Here is a 21,858-nt window from a genome sequence, read left to right as displayed (position 1 = left end):
CCACATCGTCCATCCCTCAATACCAGCACATCATCTACATCGCCCATCCCTCAATACCAGCACAGCATCTACATCGCCCATCCCTCAACACCAGCACAGCATCTACATCGCCCATCCCTCAACAGCACTGCATCTACATTGTCCATCCTATAATACCAGCACATCATCTACCTCGCCCATCTAAACACCAGCATAGCATCTACATCGCCCATGCCACAATACCAGCACTGCATCTACCTCGCCCATCCCTTTATTCGGGTACTGTACCTTCACCCCCCTTCCCACGCTTCTACTTAAACATATACAACAACACCGCACCTCTCCAAATTGTCGCTCAGCTACGTTATTGCAGGCGACAGGTGTCGCCAAGTACCTGTGTCCAACCATCAATCAACAGGAATCAATCAGTTTCGTCAAAATGACAAAGTCTTCTTCCCAGCTAAATCGATTTACTCTCATCTCACCTCCAGAGCAAACACAAAACCACTTTTATACCCATATATCTAAATTATTGATTTAGTCTATCAAAGCATAGCTTCTGTGTAAAATCGATCGGATTTTGATAGGTTCAGAAGAACCTCGAGCTCAGATGTGTTAGACACACAAACACGCACATGGATTTCAATATCCTGTTGTTGACGCATTTCAAGCCCTTAAAGTGTAAACTATGAGTAGAATACAAACATGCTAGATTACTCAATACCATTGGGAGCTGTGGGGAGCTTTAGGTGAAGCATGCTGTCATGTCATATGTTCAATTTCAGAACCTTTTGAAACAGGCTCAATAAATCACATTATTGTTTTGATTAAATTTGTATGATTGGAATGATTAATATCAAGACATATCCAAACTAAGTACGTTTTTATTAAAAAATAGTTAAGTTATCAAACTACACTATTTACTATATTGTAGGTTGGTGTGACCAAACGGCATTGCACCTGTGAAGATCCCGGGGTAGAATAGGTCTACAGCAACCCATGCTTGCCGTAAAAGGTGACTATGCTTGTCGTAAAAGGCGACTAACGTGGATCGATGCTCATGATATTAATCACTGGATTTTCTGGTCCAGACTCGATTATTTACAGACCGCTGTCATATAGCTGGAATATTACAGAGTGCGGCGTTAAACAACCAACCAACCAACCAACCAAACGGCATTATATTAATGATCAAAATTCATTATAATTATAACTTAAGCCTGCCTAACTGACACTGACAAGACCTAAATAATATAACCATTTTATGAAACCATCCCTACATTAATTGTTTGATCTAAGTGCATTTGGTGCATGAAGGTGACAACAAATACCATGATATTTTAACGTCTTTTGGTTGGGAATCGAACCCCCGACCTCCCGCTCGCCGGGTAGACGCTCTTCCACTTGACCCTGAAGGGAGTCCACATGTAGACACAAAGTAGATTTCTTCATGGGCATCAATCACGTTCCCCAACCAAGCTGATGTGCATATGAATCGAAATATTTGCTCGGATTGGCAAAATCTAAACAAGGAAATTTGACCATGAAATTTAACCTTCAATAACGGTTAAATAGTCAAGTCTCTTTCAGTGACCTCTCAAAAACACAAGCATGGCGAAGATGGTAATAAAAGGATCGAGCCACTCCATCATGTCGCTTAATATGCTGTGTTTGTGCCAAAGCTAGGCATCCACTGCTAATGCGTTGGACAGCCTCATTAAATTCGTTCCATAATCTGCATTTCATATTTATAGCTTGATGCACATAGGCGGTTTCGAGTGGGAAGTGATAAGTCCTGAGCAGCAAACTGAAATCATTTTCAAGCCAGCTGACTTCATCCAACCTAAGGACTCTGCATGGTTGCTGCGCCTCTCAACACACTGCACACAAAATCGATGCAGTGGACGTCCATATAACCTCTCCTCTCTGATTAGATATGGCACTTCGCTTGGTTGACACTCATTTCTGTACCGCCCAGCAGCACAGAACCATCAACAAAATCAACATTGATATTGAGATTATGTCCCACATCCTTGGCTCGTTTAGGAAAACTGTGGAATGCCTTGTTGTCATGATGAGTCTTGACATGCTTCACAAGAGGATCATCAGACAAACAAATGTGTGCAAAAGTGCAATCATGAATACCGAAAGAATTCTAAAGGACCCCAACAGCATAGATATTTGTGGCTTTTACTTTATAGCAAGCGTTCAGCTCTGAACTCCTGATTTTCTTAAGTCAACATATCTACTCTGCCCGAAGTTTTCCTTTGATGATGGCAACCTTGGGTTTGTCGCTACGTATAGGCCTAACCTTCCACGAGATGGTTAATAATTCCTACCCAAAGCAAACTGACTGATCCCTGCCTCTTCTGCCTTGCAAGGTTTCAGATGAAGAACGTTGCATTTGTCGAGTCCAAAGGATATGCCAATACCATTAGAAAAGGACTCCACAAGGAGAACCTGAGTGGATTCTCCTTTGGAACAAAATTCAAGGTCACCCATGTAAAGTAGATGAATGAGAGGTGTTTGTGATCTGTGCTGAGGAGGTCCCGGATGATAACCTTCCTCTTTGCAAAGCAAAACGCTTTAGGGAGTTATCGACAAACAGACAGTAAAAGGACTAAAAGAATCGCCCTTAAATATTCCTCTTCTTGTAGAATTGGGTTCCCAAGTCACCACCTGCCCCTGCGAATACATCTCAAGTTGAGTGACCGCCTCCGTGGTCTAGTGGTAGAGCGTCCGCCCGGAGAGCGGAAAGTCCGGGGTTCGATTCCCGACCGCGTCATATCAAAAGACGTTAAAAGATGGTAATTCTTGTTACCCTGTCTGGCGCTCGGCATTAAGGGGCTAAAACAAGGACTGGTCGGCTCGGAGTCAGTATACTGTGTCTGAGTGGGGTATTCATGTTAAACTGCGGCATGGTAACTCAGTGAGCTAGCACTATAAATCGGCATCGGTCCGGACTAGTACAAGCAGCCACACAAACACACACGTACATGCACGTCGCTGTATAAGTGCAATAATCTTGGACGCGACGTTAAATCCCATTTCACCTCACCTGACCTCAAGTTGAGTTGACCAACTATTCAAGACTTGAGGAAAACAAGGAACTGCTCGGAGAGGTCAATACATTCCAGTGACTTCAAAATCCATTCGTGAGGTACAGAATCATAAGCTTTTCTGTTGCCAAGCCAACACATTGAAATGTTTTGGTGGTAATTTTTAGCCCCCGACTGATCATTTTCTGAACCACCGCCAAATATTTGCTTTCATTGTTAACACATTGAGTTTCGAGTGGATGGTATTGATTCGTGGTTGTGGTTGATCTCTTCCTCAGTTAACATACTTGCCTCATGCATGACATTATTTGATACGTCACTTAAACGAAGTTCTCCGATCAAACAATTAATGCAGTGCTGCTTACATATAACGATTATAATATTTGAGGCTTGTCAGCGGTAACAACTGCAAACATTTCATGTAGGACAGCCAGACAGCTGGCTAAGACAGAATGGATTTATTCAAATTCTGTCTTCTTTTATTTATTGTGCATTCTACCAATGTTATTTGAAGGAAGCTCAAGGACAGACGGCCTAAACTCATAAACATAATTATAACGACCCGTGAAAATTCCGGGGTAGAATAGGTCTTCAGCAACCCATGCTTGCCGTAAAAGGCGACTATGCTTGTCGTAAAACGCGACTAACGGGATCGGGTGGTCAGTCTCGTTAACTTGGTTGATGCATGTCATCGTATCCCAATTGCGTGGATCGATGCAGATGATGTCAATCTATGGATTGTCTGGTCCAGACTCGATTATTTACAGACCGCCGTCATATAGCTGGAATATTGCTGAGTGCGGCGTAAAACAACAAACAAACAAACATAAACATAACAAAATATGCTATGACACATGAAGGGTCTTAATCGGAACTATTTTGGATTCAAACCCTTCACCAGTGGACCCCGACACGCTCCATCACATGGGAGTGTGGTTAACACACTGATAGAAGGCACTTACTACCATCACGATCAGCGGGAATTAAACACAATTAGTGGTCATATTGTACATTGTTACACCATGTAGCATAATTTCCACCGATTATTGTATATTAGTGCATGTCATGATAAGCCCTAACAACCGGCAGTGATATACCAGATAATGACCCAATGGTACATGAGATTTATTGTATCAAATTCCTAATGTATGTGTGTGACCAAAACTGGTACAAAAGTGGGTATTTACAAGAAAATTAACATTTTTACAAAATTACCGTTAATCACCTTCGCACTCACTCTTTCAGTTGTGAGTGAGTATATCGGGGAACGCGTGCACGAGCGCATATATAATGTATCTACATTTCGGAAATCTTCCTAATTTCTTCAGTAGGTGGTTACTGTATACTGCTTTTGTCTTGCAAAATGTCAGTGCTCCATGATGTTTACAAGATTGCCTGAGTTTCTTACTGAGTTTTTTAAAGCTCCGTTTAACTATATTTCCATATGAAAGGTTAAAAGTGAAAGTAGCAATGGAGGCACAAACTGGGAACAAAATAAACAAAAAAACGTGGTAATATTGACAAACTTGACAAATATTTCTTTGACGTGGAAATATGCAACCAGCAACCCATACAAATGGCTTAACGGCCGACATATGCGCAACGTGATGTTAGCATATGTGATGTAACACGCTACAAACATCAATCCATAGCAAAAGACTTGTGGGTAAACCTCCTCCCTAAAATGGGGACAGGAGTGGGGTTTGTGATTTGTCAAGTAAAATTAATTCCCATTACCAAAACATAATGTACTGTACCTCGTCAAATGAATGGTAGTCCTGAAATGATATGCCATTTATAATATCCACTGTCGGCCAGCACCAGTAACAGAAGCAATTAACACTCATCAGGACTAATTACAGTCTGCAGGTTACTGTGTCTCCTAATGACATGTATTAACGCGTGAACTGTGGGAAAAAATGAACCAGTTTACTTCACAGCTGAGCAAAGACAGCAAGACATCAGCAAGAATATGTCAATCTGGGTTACTCTCGTCGGTCGGTACATGTGAAACTGACCATTGGGAGAGATAGAGCATCACACTGGGAGTGAGAGAAGGAAAGAATGCTCCCTCTTCCTGTCAGTCATGTCCTCATTCTTCCTTTGTGATGGTGTCATTCAGGGTCATGGCCTGTCTCTGCTCATCTCGCCATTATTTTCTTTTTCGTCCTTACTCATACTCTCTCTGTCTCTCTGTCTCTCCCTTCCACTCACTGTGGCTTTCACTCTGTGATGCTCTCTCTCTCTCCCTTCCACTCTGTCGCTTTCACTCTGTGATGCTCTCTCTCTCCCTCCCTTCCACTCACTGTGGCTTTCACTCTGTGATGCTCTCTCTCTCCCCCTTCCACTCTGTCGCTTTCACTCTGTGATGCTCTCTCTCTCCCTTCCACTCACTGTGGCTTTCACTCTGTGATGCTCTCTCTCTCTCCCTTCCACTCTGTCGCTTTCACTCTGTGATGCTCTCTCTCTCCCTTCCACTCACTGTGGCTTTCACTCTGTGATGCTCTCTCTCTCTCCCTTCCACTCACTGTGGCTTTCACTCTGTGATGCTCTCTCTCACTCTCTCTCTCTCTCCCTTCCACTCACTGTGGCTTTCACTCTGTGATGCTCTCTCTCTCTCTCTCTCTCTCTCCCTTCCACTCACTGTGGCTTTCACTCTGTGATGCTCTCTCTCTCTCCCTTCCACTCACTGTGGCTTTCACTCTGTGATGCTCTCTCTCTCTCCCTTCCACTCACTGTGGCTTTCACTCTGTGATGCTCTCTCTCACTCTCTCTCTCTCTCCCTTCCACTCACTGTGGCTTTCACTCTGTGATGCTCTCTCTCTCTTCCTTCCACTCACTGTGGCTTTCACTCTGTGATGCTCTCTCTCTCTCCCTTCCACTCACTGTGGCTTTCACTCTGTGATGCTCTCTCTCTCTCCCTTCCACTCACTGTGGCTTTCACTCTGTGATGCTCTCTCTCTCTCCCTTCCACTCACTGTGGCTTTCACTCTGTGATGCTCTCTCTCACTCTCTCTCTCTCTCCCTTCCACTCACTGTGGCTTTCACTCTGTGATGCTCTCTCTCTCTCTCTCTCTCTCTCCCTTCCACTCACTGTGGCTTTCACTCTGTGATGCTCTCTCTCTCTCCCTTCCACTCACTGTGGCTTTCACTCTGTGATGCTCTCTCTCTCTCCCTTCCACTCACTTTGGCTTTCACTCTGTGATGCTCTCTCTCACTCTCTCTCTCTCTCCCTTCCACTCACTGTGGCTTTCACTCTGTGATGCTCTCTCTCTCTTCCTTCCACTCACTGTGGCTTTCACTCTGTGATGCTCTCTCTCTCTCCCTTCCACTCACTGTGGCTTTCACTCTGTGATGCTCTCTCTCACTCTCTCTCTCTCTCCCTTCCACTCACTGTGGCTTTCACTCTGTGATGCTCTCTCTCTCTTCCTTCCACTCACTGTGGCTTTCACTCTGTGATGCTCTCTCTCTCTTCCTTCCACTCACTGTGGCTTTCACTCTGTGATGCTCTCTCTCTCTCTCCCTTCCACTCACTGTGGCTTTCACTCTGTGATGCTCTCTCTCTCCCTTCCACTCACTGTGGCTTTCACTCTGTGATGCTCTCTCTCTCTCTCCCTTCCACTCTGTCGCTTTCACTCTGTGATGCTCTCTCTCTCTCTCTCCCTTCCACTCACTGTGGCTTTCACTCTGTGATGCTCTCTCTCTCTCTCCCTTCCACTCTGTCGCTTTCACTGTGATGCTCTCTCTCTCCCTCGCACGCTCTCTCCCTCTCCTCTCGCTCTCACTCACTCTCTCTCTCTCCCTTCCACTCACTCTGCCGCTTTCACTCAGTGATGCTCTATCTATATCTCTCACTCTCCTCATCTCCCTCACTCTCTCCCCCTAACCCTCGTTATCTTTCTCACTCACTATCGTTCTTTCTCACTCACTCTCTCCCTCTCTCTCGTTCTCCCTCTCTCGCGCGCGCTCTCTCCCTCACTCTCTCGCGCTCACACTCTCGTTCTCTCTCTCTTGCTCTCGCTCACACTCACTCTCTCGCTCACTCTGTGTCTCGTTCTCCCTCTCTCTCGCGCGCTCTCTCCCTCACTCTCTCGTTTACCCTCTCTCTCTCGGGCCCTCTGTCTCTCCCCCCACCCACCCCTCTCTCTCTCTCTCACACACACACTATGTTGCTCTACCTGTCATACTCTCTCACATTCTGAAATAACCACGTTGGGACTTTTTGACACAGAAGTCTTCAACAGCTCATGGCTTAGTCTTGATGAGCAAATACAAAATTGTGATAAAATTCTATATGTTTAGTGCGTAATATTACGACAACAATGATGTAATCAAAATACAACCAGGCTCACCAAGGTGAAGCGAAACATGCGTTTCATATAAGTGCAGTGAGTACACGATATATATACATGGTGTTGTTACAAGAAGCTGTGTGGATAGCATGCATAAAGCGAGATCAAAAGTGACACATGAGTAATATTCTCTATTAAGTCTTAATCTTATTCAAACATGTTTACCAACACTGACGTAATACTAAGAAGTGATCATTGTTCATCATTGCCAGTGTCTTATTTATGCTGTATTTAAACACATGTTTCACAGACTTTAAGGAGCAAAGGTAATTAAAAAGGGAAGACAAAAAAGGCTTGTCAAAAAAGTTAAAAAACAGGTCTAGAATGGGTCATTGACTGGGGCCGGACATATAAAGGCTGATCAAACTTTCTAATATGCACCTGTTAATTAAATAGTTCTCAAGTTCTATCAGTTGAATACAGAGCCAGACAATTATTTCGTACATCAAATTCTTTACGTTAAAATTAGTTCCTCCACATGGAACAAGTCTCATTAAAATCAGATCTGTGTGATTGCTACCGCTTCGCAAAGGATATTTTTGTAGCGGTGGCGAGGCTGGAGTTTATTATAGGGCCTGGGGTTTTCTATGTATGCTGAAGTTAATAAAAAGGTACATTTACCAATGAGGCTTGACTTTATTATGGGGCTTGGCTTTTCCATACATGCTGGAGTTGGTGAGGGTAGATTTTACCAATGAGGCTAGAGTTTATAATAGGGACTGGGGTTTTCTATACATGCTGAAGAAGTTAATAAAGAGGTACATTTACCAATGAGGCTTGAATTTAGTATAGGGGCTGAGATTTTCTATACAAGTTGAAGTTTAAAGAGGGTAGAATTATCAATGAGGCTTGGCTTTTCCATACAGGCTGGAGTTTATAAGAGAGTAGATTTTACCAATGATGCTGGAGTTTATTAAAGGGTGTGGGGTGTGGGGTGGATTGGGGTGGGGGGTGTGTGTGTGTGTGGGTGGTGGGTGGTGGTGGTTTGGGGGGGGGGGGGGGGGGGGGTGGGGGGGGTGGGGGGGGGTGGGTGTGGGGGGGGCGGGGTGTGGTTGTGGTGGGGGGGTTCCCCATGATAGCCGGTATTCTATATCCGCAATTAACAAAACACAATCAGAGTACGTGTAAATGGACTCAAAACAGCCAGAAACAGGAAGTACAGTAGATACAGCAAAATAGACAACTGTCAATCATGAACTCCATGAACACAGCAATCCACGTCATAAACGTCCTCCTTTATTCAGCAGTGTACCGTGATACACTACTCTGACAGGAAGGAAGTGATACGTCACGACCACTTCCGGTCGGGGCCCACCCACAGGAACACTGTTCTTACCTGTACAGCAGCATATTTAAATATCTTAGGTTCCGGTTCCGGTTTCTTTTCGCAGGAACACGAGGAGAAGCAGTACCGGAAGCAGTTTACAATGCTTTTGGGACTTGGAATGACGTTAAATGGCGGCGGGACGGGACTTCCGGGTTCAATAAAAGTCAACCACAGCTCGGTACGGGCAAACTTCCACTCCACATCGCTCACACCCTGGAATAGTCCAGGCATGTGTGAACATTATGGCACTGGTTTTGTTATACGTCTTATCTACATGTTGACTTGCGCATTGTGTTTATACGCAATAGAAACCATTTACAATATAGGTAATTCCCTCTCTGGCGCTTGTTCTCTTATACTCTAATGAGGTTAGATTGTGGGCTGTTCGGTGCATGTATGGTAATGTACCAATCGATATAATAGAGTGTCATTAGTTTAATATGCAAGCACTTCGAGACTCAAACAATAAAAACATCTCATGATTGATGAAAAGTGTCATAATTGATAGCGACTCATTAACCAATGATTATGATTCGGTCGGAATTGTAAAATGGACTCTGCTTTTTAGCAGAGATATCTTATCATCAAGGAAATGAATTTGTCGCTTTTAATGTAAAACAAATGGATATATTTATATTATTTATGTTATCTCTCTACTACTTCTACTACTACTACTACTACTACTACTACTACTACTACTACTACTACTACTGGGGCGGTCGGGTAGCCTAGTGGTTAAAGCGTTCGCTCGTTACGCCGAAGATCCGGGTTCGATTCCCGACATGGGTACAATGTGTGAAGCCCATTTCTGGTGTCCCCGCGCCGTCATATTGCTGGAATATTGTTAAAAGCGGCGTAAAACCATACTCACCCACTCACTTATACTACTACTATTTCTACTGATCACCCAAACCCTCTATGCTGCACTTATTTATTTTAATTTGCATATGATAATAATAATAATAATAATAATAATAATAATAATAATAATAATAATAATAATTACCTGGACTTCTTCAAACGTGTTGGACATGACAGCAATCAAGAGGTTGAGCAGTACGATCATGGCGGCAAATACGTAGATGGCGTACAGGTAGTAACCTATAGTCGTCACCCCAGCGTCCCTGTGGGGGTTATTGGTGAGAGAGGCTAGAGGCCCTTGTCCGTCAGTAGCTGGGGCCGAGGAATCTCCCATACCGAACATACTCCATGTCAGCGTTGAAATTGTTGCCTCAAACCTAAAGTGAGTGAGTGAGTGAGTGAGTTGGGTTTAACGCCGCTTTTAACAGTATTCGAACCATATCACGGCGTGTCAGCTTAATGTGGGAGGAAAGCCAAAAGTGATGCAGGGGTGAACCGGGATTCGAACCCACAACCATAGGTTTCTGGCGTGTCCAGGGGACGTAACTCTGTACAGCGAATCGCGGCGCCTTAGACGACTGGGCCACCCCGTGCCCCTTTCAAACCTAGATAAAACACGCATCTTAAACAGCGTTTGGAGTCAAATTATTGCTGGAATAACGTAAACCTACTTATTCACGGGCAGCTAATTTCACATGACACCCTTGTAACTGGTGTGTGACTTTATTTGGTTCTGTTTGTTCGATTGTTTGTTTATTTGTTGTTTTATTCGAGCTATAAAACGGCGGGTTGTAAATAATCGAGGCAGGGCCAGACAGACTGGTGGCTGATATCACGAGAAACGACCAACGCCGTAAAGGTGAGTGAGTTAGTATGGTTTTACGCCGCTTTTAGCAATATTCCAGCCATATCACGGCGGGGGACACCAGCAATGGGCTTCACACATTGTACCCATGTCGGGAATCGAACCCGGGTCTTCGGCGTGACGAGCTAACGCTTTAACCACTAGGCTACCCAACCGCCCCCCGAAAAGGTACGATGACACACGATCAACCAGATCACCTTACCTGACCACCCATCCTATAGTCGCCACCTACGACAAGCAGAGGTTACTGGGTGCCTATTCTTTCCTTGAATTCCTACGAGCATTGACTTAGAATCGTACAATGGACTTTTAAAAGTCATCTCTTGTGAATATGGAAAGTGTTTTGTCGCTTTTATTTTGATGAAATATCAAAATCACTACTTCAGCGCTGTCCAAATATTGTGTAGGTGGTGAAACAAATGCCACGTGAATGGTGTGCGGCCGAGTGAAATTGAAGGAACCAATGACAACAATTTTTTAGACTGGAAAATGGAAACAAACAAAATCCGATATCGACTAATACTCAGTACTCCCTGAAGCATGACACTCGCACAGGTCGTGGACATGTGAGTCAGTATGGTTTTACGCCGCTTTTAGCAATATTCCAGCAATATCACGGCGGGGGACACCGGAAATGGTCTTCACACATTGTACCCATGTCGGGAATAGTACCTGGGTCCTAGGCGTAACCACTACACTACCCGACCGCTCTCTCGTGGACGCGAAAACAACGGAACAGGCATACTGTGTCTTTAAAACGCTCGAAGGATGCATATCAGGTCCTTTACTAGGCATAAAGTACATTGCAATTACAGGTAAAATAGTTGGTATTGTTAAATGGAAACGTCTCTCACATAAGGCATGACTTCAGAAGTACTGGTGTGTTGTGTCAGGCAACAAACATACTTTTTTATGTAAATTGCGTCAGTGGCAGGTGCTTCCGGTAAAGCGGTACTTTCCTTTTCCTTTACGCGAACACCTGGTGTCATCACTGATTTTCTGTGATCTATTCATATTTTCACCGGTATTTTACTTTTTACGCCAAATGGAACCTGCTTCGTCGGTTTTATATTCATTCCTAACAAATGAAATATTGTCAAATGTGGGTGTATATTATCTCCATATTTGAAAGGTTTTAAGTGCTTTCTGCTTGATATAATAATAATAATAATAATAATAATAATAATAATAATAATGATGATGATGATGATGATGATGATAATAATTCTTACATTAGCATTGATAGTTATTGTTTAAAAGGTTGTTTTTGAGGTGGACTTTAAGAGCAGGGATTGAAGGAGACAATTTCACATTATCTTGAAGAGAGTTCCATAGAATTGCTGCGGAATAGGAGAAAGTTCTTCCGCCAAACGTTCTGATTTTCGGAATAGAAAATAGTTCCTGTTGTTGAGTTTGGATTGTTCTCTGTGGAGAGTTGAGTGCGTAAGTCCAAATATAACAAATATGGCCGTGGTTTTCTACAGTTACCACTTGAAATTATTAATAATTCTGATATTGCGAGTTAATTAAATGACACTTACGACCCAAAGCTTCTATTTCTGCACTTGCTCGGGGCGTAGAGAGCTGACAACCCCGAGGCAAATGCTATGAGAACCAAGATGAACATTCCACACAATTTGAGCAGGTCGTTAATTGTGCGATGGAAGGACACCAGCATGGTACCAAGAGCCTCATTGGCCGGCATGATGAAAGAGAACCGACCAATGCTGAGGATGGTGCCGAATGTGAACAGTATGTCCGACAGTAACTCCGGGTCTGGTATCCACTCCGGTTCCCATATCACTGAAACAAACAGGAAGACGTTATATTTGTTGTTTTTCGAGGGCACCGACTTCCGCGTGATTGTCTTGTAACACAACGTTGTGTGAATAAAGACGCTGTTTTAAATGATTTTGTTAGTTGTGTTTGTTGTTTAACCCGCACTCAGCACTATAACTGCGGTCTGTAAAGAATCAATTCTGGTCCAAGTCCAGTGATTGTCACCATCGAATTACCCAATTGGAAGACGATGAAATGCATCAACCAAGTCGTCGGCCTGGCTATCCGATCCCGTTAGTCGCCTCTTAGACCATGCACCAACGTGCCCTTCACCAACATAAGCCTGTCATGACTAAACAAGTGGCCCAGTCGTCTTAGGCGCCGCGATTCGCTGTGCAGAGTCGCGTCCCATAGGCACGACAGAAACCTATGATTGTGGGAACGGATCCCGGTTCGCCCCGATTATGTTTCTAGGTTTGTCAGCACCATACCCGTGCTCGTGGGTTTCACCAAAGTGGTAAACGTCTGAGACCTGCATCACTTCGGGCTTTTCTCCCACATTAAGCTGACACGCCGCGATATAACTGGAATAATGTTAAAAGCAGCGTTAAACCCAACTCACTCACTCACTAAACAAGTATTACAAACAACATAAACTTAGACACCACCTGATACATTGTCCTTTCTGCCAATGGTACAGAATTCAACCAATGACATGTCCCCCGTCGGCGATGAGAGTGCAGAGAGGCGTGGCTGACGAACTGCCATTTTCGCTGTTGCCTTGTATCACCTGGTGCAATCTGATTGGTGTGACGATCTCCAGCACAAAGGATGCAAGCAGCATGCTCAACATCAGCGAGTCGACTACATTCCAGAGAGACCGGAAGTAGTCCTTTGCGCCTGCGGACCAGATCTGTTTGCATTCCTCCCATATTAAACCTGTTTGAGAAAACAATTCCGTTATTTATGTCTGAAATATATTTATTGTTAAAAGGTTTTATTTCTTTTTGTGACATTTTTAAATGTAATACGTTTATTAACGTACGTAAGCATATTTTTTTTAAAGGTTTAGTCGCGACTTGAAACAAAAGATGTTTTTTTTATCATTAACCGTGCTTCTTGAAGCATTATAACATTGTTCTAAAATCGGTCGTGTCACAATTCGATTTGTCACATGAAACCTTATCTTATTTCCACATGTGAATCAAAACATGGCGGATCAATGGCCATTTTCTCAAACAATTTCATATCTTGGACTCTTATCAAATATCAGATTTGACTCCATCTAGTCATCTTTCATGAAAATATTCGAGCAATTAGAAAATACGAGATAGAAGAAAATATAATTAATTTATCCAGCACAGTTGCTATACATAGTGGTGGGTAAAATAAAATCGACATTGGTGGTCACGCATGGTGCTGAAACCATTAATATCTCCGGTAATGTAAAATGGCATGTTAATCGCGGTTATTATGTGGTTTTACGTCGCATTTAGAAATATTCGCAATATCACGGCGGGGATATCAGAAAGTGGCTTCACACACTGATCCCATGCGGGGAGCAAACCCGGCCCTAGGCGTGACGAGCGAACCATTTAAACCACTCGGCTACCCCTAGACAATGCATTGCTTGAGTATAGTCACAAAGTTCCAATATAAACAATGCACAAATGGTTGTTTAGCTGCAGAAAATAGATTCATCTTGATCATTAAAGAGAATAAATGAAATGATTAATGTAACCAGCTTTACATTTGGTGTCATTCAAAGCTGTCGGGAGACTTGCTTTGCGATGAAGAGTCATAGAATCATATCACTATAACTGATGACAGTTAACTTTTTATAACCCTAGGGGCCTATTTCTCGCAGCATAGTCAGTTCCCCGACTCAACCAACGGTAGCGGTTAATATTTGATATGTTTACGCTGAACGCAAACAACGGAACATGTTTTAAGGGGAATAGTGTTTGTGTAGTGCTTGTTTTACAAAGACAAGAGCACCAGAGGGGAATATGGCCACACTTAGCTTCATTGGGTTGGTTGTCGATACGCTCCATCTCGCTCGATCAACAGTGATTATTTCACATCAGTTAAAAAAATATTGGGTTTACAGTGAACGACTCGGACGGATTGAATCCAACTACAATGTATCATAATTGTTTCAAAATATTTGTTTAACAATTTCATTAATTAAGACTGTTACAATTGCAAGGTAATATAATATGTCATGTTTCCTAAATATTGAATCAAGTTGATTCAGTGCTATCTGGAATGTCATCAATATAATGGCTTTGGTATCACACATAAATATACCCGTGAAGATCTGGGGTAGAATAGGTCTTCAGCAACCTATGCTTGCCCTAAAAGGCGACTATGCTTGTCTTAAGATTCAAGTAACGGGATCGGCTGGTCAGGCTCGCATGTCATCGATTCTCATAGCGCTGGATTGCCTGGTCCAGACTCAATTATTTACACACCGCCGTCATATAGCTTGAATATTGCTTTTCGGCGTTAAACAAAAAAACAGACAAAACAAACACATCAGTAATGAAAATGTTACGTAAATGATGTAGTAGTTAAAAATGATTACCATGGTTATATGTACAAGGTGCTTAAACTAATGCTGAACAATTAACGAGTAGAGGTTAAATTGTTACTTACTATTATTTGAAGCTTATTATGACTGCATTCATACGAGTGAGTATCGATTATACCGTAGTAACCCAATTATTGTGTACCCGTAATCATTTTTAAATAAACTATCGGGCAAAAGAAACTATTTACCTGAAAACTGGATTTGATTTTTTTTAATACCAATGTTATCAAAACGTTACAAGGCTGAATACAGTCGCCGAAATACTGCAAACATAAAGTCCAAAACACAACTATAATACCCGTATCAAATACATCACAATCAAATAACCATTTCTTGTATGTTTTATTTAGCCATGACGTACATGAATGTATTCTTTCTCTGCTCGGCAGTGTTAATTAATCCCCACGACAGTTGTTTGGTACCTTTGACTCAATATTATTGAAAGACAATACTTGTTCAAATAAAATATGCTAAGTCTATGTAGACCACGGTCCCGAGAGATTTTCAAGCACAGAAATGAAGTATGAATTATATGATAAAGAGGTTATCACGCGAGTGTGTTTGGGGATGGTAATATCCCATATTAGGAATAAACTTTGTATTTTGCGAGCCTTGGCGAGCTACATTCATATTGTATATTCCTAATACATGATATTTACCATCCCCAAACACACTGGCGTGATAACCTCTTTATCGTATAATTCATTCTTCATTTCTGTGCTTGAAAATCGCTTTCCTTCTCTCACGACCATGACCGAAACATTGCAAGTTTTCCTGGAATGTGTGCATTAATATATATTACGTCAGAAGGTAAGTGATGTGTCAGTAGGACAATGACAGGAGCCAATGTTGTTCCAACCGAAACATGTTTCTTATACAGTGGCGAAACAACATGTACGCAAAAAAACAATTGCCAACACGAATTGTTTTTACTTGCCTTTCGCGGTAATCCATCTGTCTGTCCGCTAGAGTAACTGCCCTTTGTCAAAGGGAAGCTACTCTAACCCTATTCTATGAGACATCACGGCCAAGGTCAGACGTTGTTGACAGTCTGTCCTGTCATAACGTTACGAAGTGCAGTCAGATGTACACACAGCGACAAAACGAAACAAGGTAACAATTCAAACATATGTCGTCCAAATCCAACTTTTTTAATTCGTGGAAAAGGTCCCAAGCCGCAGAGGTCTACAAGCACAGGCATGGCTACTGATCCCGCTTGGCTGGGCCTAGTGCCCTCGGCCTCGCAAAATTGTTTCGCAATTTATGTCTCCAAAGTTACCAAACTTGTAAAATGCCTCAGCTACGTCACAGTTAGACACTGATTTTCAGTATATTAGACTGTTCTTTTGATAATGATAGCAATTATCCCAGTTCTTCAGATTCCCGATGGTTAATTCTGACTCGATCGCCGAATGACATGGGCGACAACATGTTTGTTTGTAGACAGTGAAAGTAGTCCCTCCTTGACTTTTGATATTTGCATCTCTATCCGCATATGACCACAACGTATATCGTTTGCATCCGTTGGCTTTATCCTGCAGAGCAACCTTCCCATTATATGATAAATATGTTGGTGTTACATATAATCAATATGGGAATAATTGTTGCTTCCATTGAGTGACCGGCCATATGTAGTGCAGGTGTTACGATATCAATCTTATATCCATTGTTACTACACGCCTACCTTGACTGGCAACCTGTGTTGCGATCGATCAGAGAGTGGTACTAACATAAAAAGATTTCATGGAGAGGTGCGATTAAATGGTTACAACTTTCCGCTAAGATGGTGAGGACAGTAAAGATTACTGATATGTTATATGTACATTATTGATTTGCATTTATCAATTGTCGTGTAAGCACAAGCGCCGAGACATATCCACTTTCCTAAATTCACTGATCGCCTAATTCGAAGAATGTTTGTGCCAGTATATCCGAAATTTTGGTTTGGATTTGCAAATTATGATACGGCTTTTCTAACATCACTGACGAGTTAAAGTATCAGTAGTGTGGAACATCTCACACTCTGTTATCTTACAGGTTCTGTGTCCTTAATAATTCACAATAACACTTTATCCTTAGTTTCTAAGCGTGACGAGCGGTGGGGTAGCCTAGTGGTTAAAGCATATGCTTTATTCTTTCATATCACTACAGTTAATCTGTGGCATGGGTCTTCTTTAATATCTTTTGAGGAGAATATGTTAACCACGGTGTAACGTAAATATTCATGTTAGCCATGAGATAAGTATCCTACTTACCAAATATCCACATAAGAAGTATGGTAATAATGGCAAAGACATAGGGATGCTGTTCGTCACAGGCAAAACTGTCGAATGCCTCGGTCAGTTTCAACTTGGTAACCATGACAAACACCAGGAAGGACAGGTATGAACAGGTGTAGCTGAGAAACCTCATCAAGGGCGTGTCCAAGATGACGGTCACCTGAAAAATGTTATATCTTAATAAATACAAGCGACAAAAACATTTCCAGAATCATTAAAAATCTCTGAAAAATTGCACGAATCCTAACTTTCCATTAACATTTGTTTTTGAATCATTATCAAATAGTTTTAATTCCATGTATTCGTGAAAAGGTGAGCGTATCCTGCCTCATCCGTGGCACCCGTCACAAACACATGCAAAAGCAAGTCAATTAGTCTCCTGAAAACACTCGGGAACATATTGAAACATTTATATTTTATACTTTTTAAAAATCTTCCCCTTCTTGTTTAAAAAAAGACGAGATGAATCGTCTCTATTTTAAAAATAATGCTTGATAAAAAAAAGTTAGGGACCATAAATATGTTTTCGGATATAATTATGTAATCGTATGCTCAGTCTTGACTACACAAATATTTCCAAAAATATTCATGATCCCCACCGTTTTGTTGCTCAGAAACTGAACCATAATACACCACGAAATGACAAGACCCACCTTGCTCCATGGTGCTATGAGGTAGATGATGGACAGGATGGGGACTAGCACGATGCCCACTGGTATGGCCAGCATCAGGTAGGTAAACCGGTTAAGGTACCGTAGAAATGGTACCCCACTATACCACAGCTCTGCTATCTGAGCCTGACACTGAGGGTGGGCGACAAACTGAAAAAGAGAGTGAGTGAGTGGGTGAGTTTGGGTTGTCGCCGTTTTGAACAGAATTTCATTTATAGCGCGGCAGGTCAGTTTGATGTGGGAGAAAACAAACCTAAGTGATACAGGTTCACATGCGCCTCTATATATATGTGTGTGTATGTGCATACGTGTGTTGAAATACATACGTGGGTATACTTGTCATGTGAACCAGCGTTAGAAATTGTCACTAGTCCTGTAGTCCTTACCAAACTGCCCAATAGTAAAGGTATCATAAGAACTAGTAGAAATTGGCCCATTTTAAGGATTTTGCTATATGTTATCATTATAAAGACTAGTGGACAAAAACTGTTAGTTTCTAACCCTGTGAACGCGTTTACACATGTGTGTATATTTACACCAGGAGCAAATTTGCATCATGTCTGGAGCAGGTGCAAATGTAAATGTAAATTTGCACTGTGTGTAATTGATGCAATGTGAACTTTTTTGTCAACGTAAGAGGATGATCTAATGTATATCTGTTCTTTTGCCAGCACCAAACAAATTGTCAACAGTTGCCAACATTTATGCGTATATACAGAGTTGACCGGACGGTGTTTTCTTTTGGTTTCAAGGGGTCAAAACTTTGTGTACAAAGGTAGAGAGAGAGGGAGAAAGAGAAAAAGGACGAGGCAGATACGGAGAGAGAGAGAGAGAGAGAGAGAGAGAGAGAGAGAGAGAGAGAGAGAGAGAGAGAGAGAGCATCACAGAGTGAAAGCGACAGAGTGAGTGGAAGGGAGAGAGAGAGAGAGAGAGAGGACGAGGCAGACATGGAGAGAGAGCGAGCGAGAGAGGGGAGAGGGAGAGTGAAAGAGAGAGAGAGAGAAAAAAAAAGAAGGAAGAGAGACAGACAGAGACAAAGGACGAGGCAGACATGAGGAGAGAGAGAGAAGGGGGGAGCGAGAGAGATCGAGATCGATAGAACACAGAGCCTGTGAATGTGAGATTTCTTTTTAATTTATCATTTGTGTACAACGTATCTCCATAAAATCCATGATACATTATGCAGTTATTCATGTTTTTGTAAACATGCACCCAGCCATCAATACCGTGAAACGTGTTACCAGGCCCAATCGATACAACGTGTTAGTTGTCAACAAAGTGAACTGTAAGAGAACAATTGTCGGATCACACAACATTATCAATAATTCTGTTTTAAATTTGCAACATTGAAACGTTCTTTCAAAGACGATAATTTTAACCATGGACTTAACCCCTCCCCTACCTGTATGTTCTTATCAGGTACATTATGATTACATATCAGGTAATAACAATTAGAGAATACTAGAGTAATGAAATAGAACGAGAGACTTTGGTTTAACCCCGATTTGAACATTTTCTCAGTTATATCACGGCGTGTCAGCTTGATGTTGGGGGAATTCCGAAGTGATGCAGGTATAAGATGTTTGTCACTTCGCTGACACCCAGGCGCACGGCATGATGTGGAAACATAATCCAGACGAATCTTGGATTCGAACTCACGATTATGGTTTTCTGGTATGCCTATAAGTCGCTGCACAATGAATTTCGGTGCGTTGCCTGTGCAAATGCACTTAGGCCATATCTTATTTATACCCTGGTCAATATGATATTATCAGTGTGCACTCGATTTTCATTCTCAGCTCCCTGGGGAGTATACAACACAAGCAGGCTGTGAAGCTCTGGGTGAACAGAGGCATATTTCAAACAAAGACATTTTCCTGAGGAGACACCAATCTTACATGTGCTTCAGTGTGGGGATTGAAACCCTGGAATCAAGGTGCCGAAGACAGTTACCCATACAACTACTCTCCGCAACAAACATTGCTTAACAACACCTGATTTGTGACTGTGACTTGTGCGCTGTGAAAAGGACCACGTGGTCGGTATTTTTCGATGTTATCATAATATGGAAATCACCCGAAGGTATTGGCAACATGCGATGACACGTCTTCTCTCTGTGTACAATCGTTTAATAGAATCGGCGACAATACAAAATAACTAAAATATTAATATTCTTAGAAAACACCTTTCAATACACCATTGATCCTTTTGCACAATCAGCCACGATGGCTACTCTCAAATGAACATGTTCCTGACGCCATTCATAATTTATTTTTGAACTGATCCTGCTCTCTGAAACTTCCTTCAGCGGGAATGATATAAAATTTAATACACGCCTTGCTATTGCAGTATCGTCGAGGGATTTAAGCTGCATCATAAATACCCTTTGTTCTCTATCATAGTACTTCTTCTCGATTTAGTATGGGAACAACAAGAGTAAAATCATATTACATTTTACTACAACATTCGTACAATGATAAGCTGACAGGTAAAAGAAAGTATACACTAGAAAATTGGATTTGTAATTGAAACCACCATGATCCTTGAGTGAGTGAGTGAGTGAGTTGGGTTTAGCGACTCTTTTAAGAGTATTCCAGTTATAACACGGCGTGTCAGCTTAATGTGGGAGGAAAGCCTGAAGCGATGCAGGTCTCAGACGTTTACCGCTTCGGTGAAACCCACGAGCACGGGTATGGTACTGACAAACCTAGAAACATAATCGGGGCGAACCGGGATTCGAACCCATGATCAGAGACCATGAGATGTGGAAGTGCGATTGGATTATTATACTGTAAGAAAAAGACTTTTTCCAATGACTTTGGATATGTACGATCTTATACTCTGTGGGTAATGAAGTTCTATCTTCATTCCTTGGCCCAGTCGTCTAAGGCGCCGCGATTCGCTTTGCAGAGTTGAGTCCACTGGACACGCCAGAAACCTATGGTTGTGGGTTCGAATCCCGGTTCACCCCGATTATGTTTCTAGGTTTGTCAGCACCATACCCGTGCTCGTGGGTTTCACCGAAGTGGTAAACGTCTAAGACCTGCATCACTTTTGGCTTTCCTCCCACATTAAGCTTACACGCCGTGATATAACTGGAATACTGTTAAAAGCGGCGTTAAACCCAACTCACTCACCCACTCACCCCTTGAAATAGTGATAAATATTGCTTTTGTAAAGCTCCATATCAGCACACAGGTCTTCTAAAGGATCCATTTAATACGTGAAAACAAGGGAAAGTAGAAGATTTCAATAATGATTATGCGAATTAATGATGACTAAACTAAGAACATGCCCATCAAAATGATCTACGATTTGGCCTTTAGAGCAAATCAGGTATTGGAGACATTCTTGATTGTATGCTTTGATAAAGAGATTTAAAAATCTGCAACGTAATTATTGTCGAACAAGAGTCCCATGTTATCATAAAATGTCCATTGTACGAAAGAGCTAAGAAAATATATGTTCCAAAGAAATATTTCGATAACTGTGCCTTCGAATCATTTTGTAATCTGATGTTTAAAATGGGGACAATTGTTGTGGAAAACTTATGAAATTCTGTAAATAAGTAATATTATTTTGTAAATTGCTCATTTACAGTTGTTATTCTTTTGCTTTTTTAGCTTGTGTATAAAAACTGTATGTCGGGCAATGGTCTTGGATACAATAAATAGAATTTAATTGAAAAATACTTTTTTTTAACCCTGTACATGTTTGATCATATTAACATCGAAAGGACCAGTGAGCTCCGGGATAGAATAGGTCTTCATCAACCCATACTTGCTGTAAGAGGCGACTAACGGGATCGGGTGGTCATGCTCGCTGACTTGGTTGATCCATATCATCGATCCCCATTGCATGGATCGATGCTCATGATATTAATCACTGGATTGTCTGGTCCAGACATCGAAAGAAAATACAAACAGCACAGCTATGATTTGTACATACAATTTCTTATTGTTCCGAAATGGGATATTGAAACATATGTAATTCAATGTGCATTAAAATACATGCTCGTATTGATGTCAAACACTGGATTGTCTGGCCCAGACTCGATTATTTACAGGCCGTCGTCATATAGCTGTAATATTGG

The 21,858-nt window shown here is 41.9% G+C and overlaps 1 pseudogene; it reads right to left on the bottom strand.

The window, feature by feature from the left end:
• The window catches only part of LOC139471745 (short transient receptor potential channel 7-like), a 66,408-nt pseudogene that overhangs the window by 14,597 nt on the left and 29,953 nt on the right, over positions 1–21,858 (bottom strand).

Source organism: Haliotis cracherodii, unplaced genomic scaffold (assembly GCF_022045235.1).
Source record: "Haliotis cracherodii isolate W230 unplaced genomic scaffold, xgHalCrac1.p SCAF_23, whole genome shotgun sequence".
In the NCBI taxonomy this organism is placed as follows: Eukaryota; Metazoa; Mollusca; class Gastropoda; order Lepetellida; family Haliotidae; genus Haliotis; species Haliotis cracherodii.
The sequence above is the reverse complement of the archived record's forward strand: the minus strand, read 5'-3'. Positions and strand labels throughout refer to the sequence as shown.